An 8,178-nucleotide genomic window follows, 5' to 3' on the forward strand; every position below is an offset into this window, starting at 1 on the left:
TTAAGGTGATCAAAGATCAATAGTCATGTCATCAATCTATTATCTAGATTCAAGATTTAGTCGTTTAGAATAATGCATAAAGATGAGTTTATAGATCAAATGGTAAATCACATCCGATTGGCATGAAAATTGGCATGCATGTTAAGACCATATAGGACATGTAATCCAACGATTAGATTTTCAAAATATGATTTGAATAATAAGTTATTGTGTGGTGTAACATTTTTTAGAGTTACATTAGGTGTAACTTGAATCTAGCCCTATATTTCTTAATTCGATGTGAATTTTGACAGATCTACCGTTATATTACATTATTTTCATATATTTTTCATGCTTACAAAATATCAAGGTGATTAAAAATTAATAACCATGTCATCAATCAATTATTTAAATTCAAGTTTTGTAGTTTAAAATAATGCATAGAGGATGAGTTTATAGATCAAATGGTAAATTACATCTGATTGGCAAACTGTGAATAGTTAGCCATTACTTATACATTGGATCTATCATTTTTTTTCACTAATCACATTCTATATCTTGTGGTCCTGTTTTTACTCGATAAACCCACTATCTGTCCTCATTTACTTTTGTTTTACTTTTCAAATTCAAAACTTCAGTCTAAGTTTAAAATTATAAGAGCATTCTCATTAAATGTGCTAAATTCTATAAATTTTATTTTTTAAGATCAAAATTTAAAAAACAAACTCCATTACTTTTGCCATCTAGCTACATTGTAGCTATCTCTAGCAGCCACTGTAGCATGATGTTAAAAAATAAATTATTTGTTTAATGTGTCACATGTGCCCTTTTTCCACTTTTTCTCACACGCTCCAAGCTTTCTACCCTTTTCGCGCCTATCTATTTCTTCCTTTCCCTCATTTTTTTCCCTTAGTTCTCCTCTCCCACGCCTAGCCCTGCCTTCTCTCTGGTTTTTTTTTTTTTTTTTGATATTTTCTTCGTTCTCCCTCAACCAAAGCCGCTACTTCCCTTCCCTCAACCCACGCTACAAAACCCACACTTCCCTACTCCCTTTGACTGAACCCATCATCACACAACCTGAGACCAAGCAGCGATTTTCATGGCAAAATAATGCTTAGGTTGTATTTCTTAGTCTTAGATCCACACCTCTCCTCAAAACCTCTTTTCCTTTCCATGGGTCTGATTTTTTGGGGGCAAAATATGGGTTCTTTAATACTTTCTAGGTCAAGTATCTGTTAGGGAAAAAAAAATTCTTGGGTTTTTTCAATTCAATTAGTAATAGAAAAATTATGTAATGTAATTGATATTTGACACGTACATGTTATACATGTTATTATCTTTTAACTTTTGCTATTCAGCTAGCGATTATGGACTGTGGCTATCACTTGTTAAGCTTCTTTGAGTTGTGAAACTGAAGCTCTCCCTTTCCAAAGACTACCGATCACACATACAGCAGGTAAATCTCTTTGTAACCTTTTTTTTCCCACTTTGATTCATTCATTCCTTCTATTTGATTGTGTTTTCTTGATAAACCTTTTCCAATTTCCTGTTCTGTTTTTTCTTAATAGAACAACATCCTGATGAGGTTAGATTTTCAAGGTTCGAGGACATGAAAGCAAATGTTCATAAGGTTCTTTTCCTCTCTTTCTTCTTTTGATTTTACAATGTGAGAAGATAATATTGAATTGCATGTGATTGAGTTAGTAAATTGGATTTGGAATGGGCGAATTTTTTGCATTCAAAGTTTCAGTTTTTATAAGAGTGCTTATGCATAAAAGGGCTATTTTATATTTTTTGTTCTCTGTGCATAATTTTTCCTTTCTTTACCTTAGTTGTTTAATAGGTCATGGTAATGTTTTTGATGTGTTTGGATTTGGTTAGCTTCTTGTATTATATATTTTTTGTTCTCTATGCATAATTTTTCCTTTCCTTACCTTAGTTGTTTAATAGGTCATGGTAATGTTTTTGATGTGTTTGGATTTGGTTAGCTTCTTGTCATGGCAATAGCTATGCTTTGCCATGCTTGGCTAAGCTTTGCATTTTGAGGATAATGTCTTAATTCTTCAAGAAAAGAAAGAAAAAAAAAGGTTAAATTGTTGATATTGGTCTATATGCATGTTTGTGAAGCTTAGGTTGTGTCATTGAGTTCATGATAGCTTGTCCACAATGAGTTGATGGGTTTTGTTGTCCAACAATTCTTTAATCTTTAAGTACTTTAGCCTTCTTGCTTAAGCTCCCTTTGTTAGATCATGTCTTCATCCATGATGAACAACATTTTGGCCACTAAAAGTCATAAAATTTTCGAACATATTGAATTGCCAAGTCTTATCAATTTTTTTTTTTCAATAAATGATAGATACATAAATTTTATCAATTTGAAAATAGAATTATTACACTTTAGAACACACCGCATTTACAATAAAGAACAAACTAACTCTATGCCACTTTACCAGACCAGAAACATAATGCTTATCAAGTATCAACCAAAAGAAACCTTAATAGTTTCTATGACAAACCTGACAGAACAAAAGGGCCCAAGCATTAATAGTAAAAAAAGAAATGCAATGAAATGTAGTGGAAAAGAGCAACAAACCCTTATTTTCCTTAGGCTTGCAAGATTTCGCATGGTCAGAACACCTAGAGTTGAGTGAAATTGAGAATTATTCATGCACAATGGTTAGAACAAGATACAACTAATTTACACTTTAGCAAATAATATAATATATAATAATACAGCTTGTAGATACAACTAAGTTACCCAAGTTTGTTTTCTTGCTTATCTTCTAGAAAGACTTGTTATACTTATATGAATTGGCATTTGGTGGAGTGTTAAATGACAAAGGTGAGTGTTTTCTCACTATCACTACTATGATAGAATGTTCCCATTTATATTTTCTTTATCACCTTATTGATATTTTGATGTAATTTTAAGGAAAATTCAAAACTGGTATTATTTTTGAGAATATGGACTGATGCGTACAACAGATACTCTAAGCCATTGGTAGACATCATAAAAGCAACCATAGTGATTTCAAAAAAAATTTTCTTTGTATTTGCTAGCTTATTAAAATGTGCATACTCCTTATCCTCTCTTCTCAAAGTAACTGAGAAAAAGGTAAGAAAAAAGGATTAAGGATATGAATTTTGAAGTTCTTGGATATCTAATATTTCTCAAATATAAAGAAATTATTCTAATTTGGTCTTTTTGTATATATGGAAGCTATTTTGGACTTTGGTTGCTTCAATGATGGTATGTATAAAATCTCTCAGTTTTGATTTTCAAAAATGCAAATATGCACAACTTCAAACTTTTTCCTCTAAATCTTCATGCACCCTGCACTCCAAGTTATGGATTCTACTTCTTTTGCTTGATTGGATTTAATTTTATATGTTTTTTTCAATTTAAGTATATCATATTTTTGCAAGTGTTATTTTAGGTTCACTATGTGATTGTGCCAGTTAATTTAGCTTCGTTGTGTTATTTCAACATATGTAAACTGTGTGTTTGCTTTTTGTTTCAATTTTTATTTTTATTTAGAATTTTATTTGGTAGTCATGCTTGGAAAGTTGGAATGGTGATATGGGGTGTTCACTAAAACTAAGTAAGCAAAAATGTAAGATGATATAGAAGGTAGTATGGATAACAAAAATTTCATTATGGATGGTTGTGGGTATTTGATGAAGAGCTTTTATTACAGCATATGACAACATTAATTCGAAAAATTAAATATTGTTACAATATCGTAGCAAAACTCTGTTGGTTATTGTTGAAGGATGATATTTGTAAGTGTGGGGGGGAAAAAGGAAAAAAGGAGAAGAAAACAAAAAAGCTTTATTGTAACCCTAAGATCTGTATTCACCACATAATCAATAATATGCCTCTTCGGACACCAATTCTTTACTTGTAAATTCATGTTGGTTTATGCTTGAGGGTTGTGATTAATTGTTGTCGATTCCATAATCAACCTAGCTCTTTTACCCATTTTCTACAAATTCATTGTTTTGGGCTTGGGCCACAAATCCTAACCCTACAGTAAGCATTCTTAGAAGTTTTTATTGAATGGATATTGCTTTTAACAAATATGTTCTAAAAAATTATCGTAGTCTATTTTACAAGACCCAATATTAACTGTTCTAGTTATTTTTAAGAGTGCATAAGTATACAGGTGTTAGCAACCATTATTGTTGTTAGTTATATAATATGATGCTTTGTAGGGAGTAGATAAAATGTCAGTTGATAAATTTTGGATGCATCATTCTACTAGATATATTATTGGAGTTGAAAATTTTCTGGAGTATGCATTTAAACATTCAATAAATAAAGATATGAAAATCAATTATTTGTGTGTTGATTGTAGCAACAAGTATTGTTGGATTGAGGATAAGGTCTAGTATCATCTTATACTAGAGTATCATCTTTTACTAGTGGGTCATGTCTTTAACACAATCATATTGGAAATACATATTTATATTACATACTTTCATCATATTAATACTAACTAATAGTAGGTAGACGTGGCAAGGGCTTATAAAAAAAAAAAAAGGCAGACATGACAAGGGAAGGTAAAAGTAAAGGTAGAATCATCACACCAGAAGCTACTTGAGAGATTACTATTCTTTTTTACCAAAAACTAAATGGAGCTTGGATAACTTTTAGTGAATACCCAAGATCTGAGCTCGAAACTCTATATGCTTGCCATAGAGCTCAACATTTTAAGCATAAGCAACCAGATGAGGAAGTGAAGAAAGAATTTGTAGAATTGGTGATCCAAAATCCTATTTTTAAGAAGTACATAGAGAAAGAACATCGTTATAAGAATGGTCCTTCCTTCATTCCTACACTCTTTTGGAAAAAAGATGGTGGAAAAATGAATTGATGGAGATTAGGGGGTGAGTATAAATGAAATACATGTCATGAATTCTCTCTATCTCTCTTGCACTCTCTTTAACCATTATTTGTTATTATTTTTATAAAAGCTAATATTCTAGTGTATGAATTATGTTTTTTTTTTTTTTTTTTTTTTTTTTTTTTTTTTTTTTTTTAAGGATGGTACTAGTAGAGATGAAGAGGACAACTCAATCAATAACATGAGGGAGGTTGAAAACAGCTTAGAGGGTAACTCAAAGGAAGACTAGTATAGATTTTGTCATAATTCTAGTTGTTTAAGTTTAAAACAATAATTAATTTCAGGATTTCTTTGTATATTCTATATTTTAAAGTTTGAACTTGTATGAATTTTTATCTTTCAATTGATTAATTTTTAGTAATTATTGTACTATCGTAACATGATAGTTAAAAAAATTATATAAAATAATTAAAAATAAATAAATAATAAAATATTTCAAAAATTATGTAAAATATTATCACCGATGACATAAAAATTAGTCATAAATAATTTTATAGTGACGACAAAGTCCCTTGCAATTTATAGAATAGCGATGCTACTTAACCCCTTGCGAAAACATTTTAAACGACAGCTTAATGTCGTCACTATTATTCCTAACTAATTGCGAGGGGTTAAAAACCCTCACAAATAAATTTTAGCGATGGCATTATTTGTCTCTAAAAAGTATGTCGTTAATTTGAAATTCGCAAATAACTAATTCGAGGATATAAAGGTCCTGATAAATAGTTGTTAACAACGACTACTCCCCCTCATTAAAAATAAGTGGTCGACTTTTCTCATCGTTTAGTAATATATTTGCAAAGGCGGATTTGTTCTATAACGACAGTAAATTGCCCTCCTAAATTATTTATTTGCAAAGGCATGGTCGCAAAATCTCTTTTAGCAACAAGAGCAAATATGACGGCCTTCGAGGGCCATATGCCCTTGCTAATAGCCTTTTGCGATGATATTTGAATTTTTGCAAGGGCATTTTATCCTCGCTAGTAGACTCTTTTCTTGTAGTGACAAGTTTTCTGCTGAACTTCAAGATCAAACATTCAAAATTAATCCCTTTAAAAAGAAAAGATTGGATCAACTTTAGCGTGCAAGGACAACTTGGAGAGAACTATAGTGCTTTGCTGTTATGGTGCTACTACAACAATAGAAAAAGAGATATTCATTGTAGCTCTTAGAAGCTCTTGGGGAAGTTTTTTTTAATAACTTTTGGAAGTTTTTGGAGAGTGATTAATAATTAGGTTATACTTTTACATTGTATAGCTCTAAAAAGATAACTTAATTATATAGATAAATCCGTATCTTATATGTAACTATTCTAATCACATAGAAAAATTTGTTAAGATTAAGAAATTAGTATTATCTATGCTTTTTTTTAGTACAAAACCTTGTGGCTTTGTGTTATCTAATGAAAAATATAATTTTTTTAGTAAAACAGAGGAGCGACATGTGCTGCCCTAAATAGTAAACAATAAACTGTGTTAGGTTCTAAAGATTTAGGATTTTATGTATTTAGAACTCTAATTTGTATTGTTGGCAAACCATGATCAAAACAGGTTGTTTAGTCTTATTTAGGCTTGCTCAAAGTTGGGTCTTTCATGTAAAGTTGGAATCGAGTAGCTGTAGATGCATTGGTGCATTTCGGCCTGGCTCGATCGATCGAAGGAAAGACTCGATCGATCGAATCTCGGGCAGAATGTTTTTCTGCAGAATATTCCAGCTCAGCCCTAGCTCATTAAACGATTTGAGTTTTCTGTTTTTACCCTAGGTATATAAAGAAAAACCCTAACCACGTTTTTAGAGTTGCTCCAATTGAGTTGTTGCTCATACTTTGTTGTTTGGTGTAAATCTCTTGTGAGATCTAGATGAGCTTTCCTTTACGCAAAACTTAGGATTTTCAAGGTAGAGATTACTTCAACATCTTGATGATCAACTCGGTTGCTACTATTAAAGCTTAAAGATTATCAAGCGTGGGTGCTTGTAGTTGATTGGAGAATCCAAGAAAGAAGGAATCCGTGGATTCGGAGTTTGCACGTGGTCGTGTCAATAAGTTCTACTGGTGGGTAGTATTAGGAAGTCAAGTGGGGAGCTTGTAAGTCCTTTTGTATGAACTTCGATTCTTTCGCATAGTGGATTCAGGTTTACCTTGAGGATAGCTAGGTCAAATCCTCTCCAGGTTTTTACCGTGTGGTCTCCTGGGTCAACATATTATTGTGTCTTTTATATTTTCGCTGCTTTATACTTTTGATATGATTGTGTGTTTGTGATAACCTAGAATTGCTGAAATTGACTAAGTTAATCACTTCGCTAATTAACTAGGTTAATCCGGTTGTTTTTAAGGGGTTTAAAACCGTTCAAGTGGTATCAGAGTAGGTAGCTCTTTTGTTAGAGATTTTTTGATCTCTGAGCTGATCCTTGACCCCTGTTGTCATGGAGCATGGACACTCTCTTGTTGTTCCTTCTCACTTTGATGGGAATAACTATGCTTATTGGAAAGTAAGGATGAAAGCATTCCTAAAATCTATTGATGAGAGGGTTTGGAATTCCGTTGAATACAGATGGCAGAAGCCCACTACTCCTATGAGTGAGTGGCAAACTTCTGAAAAAGAAGTAGCAGGTTTCAATAGCAAAGCTATGAATGCCATCTTCAATACTGTTTCTATGGAGGAATTTAAGAGAATCTCTAATGTTGAGGTTGCTCACACTGCTTGGAAAATCCTCCAAACTGTGCATGAAGGCACAAAGGCAATAAAGATCAATAAACTGCAGCAATTGACTTCTAGATTTGAAAGCATTAGAATGTCTGATGATGAATCTTTTGATGAATTCTATGCTAAATTAAATGATATTGTTAATTCTGCTTTTAATTTGGGTGAAAGCTATGATCAACCTAAAATTGTTAGGAAGATTCTTAGATCTTTAACTGAAGACTTTAGACCCAAAGTGACTACCATTACTGAGAGCAAGGATGTGGACACCATCCCTGTTGATGAGCTTGTAGGATCTCTTCAGTCCTATGAGTCTGACCTATCCAAAGTGAACAAATCCAAATCTATGACTCTTAAGTCAGTTGATGATGTTGATGCTGGTGGATTTGATGATGAGCTCTCTGCTACAGAGATTGCGTACCTTGCCAAGAACTTTAGAAACTTTCTTAGGAATAACAATAGAAAGGCAAGATGTACAAACACTGTTGAACCTAGAAACTTTAGGAAGAATGATCCCATTAAGGTTAATAATTTTGAAAAACCTAGAGAAAAAGTTGGGCAATCTTCAAACAATCCTTTGAGTGCTCAGT

At 32.2% G+C, this 8,178-nt stretch overlaps 1 long non-coding RNA gene across 1 annotated transcript; it reads left to right on the forward strand.

The window, feature by feature from the left end:
* The first annotated feature begins 1,005 nt into the window (after positions 1-1,005).
* Positions 1,006-5,095, forward strand: LOC136064258 (uncharacterized). Its single transcript, XR_010625915.1, has 3 exons — positions 1,006-1,435; positions 1,548-1,609; positions 5,026-5,095. It is a non-coding gene; the product is annotated as an uncharacterized LOC136064258 (long non-coding RNA).
* Positions 5,096-8,178: the final 3,083 nt, after the last annotated feature.

This window comes from Quercus suber, unplaced genomic scaffold (assembly GCF_002906115.3).
Source record: "Quercus suber isolate HL8 unplaced genomic scaffold, Cork oak 2.0 scaffold_653, whole genome shotgun sequence".
Lineage (NCBI taxonomy): Eukaryota > Viridiplantae > Streptophyta > Magnoliopsida > Fagales > Fagaceae > Quercus > Quercus suber.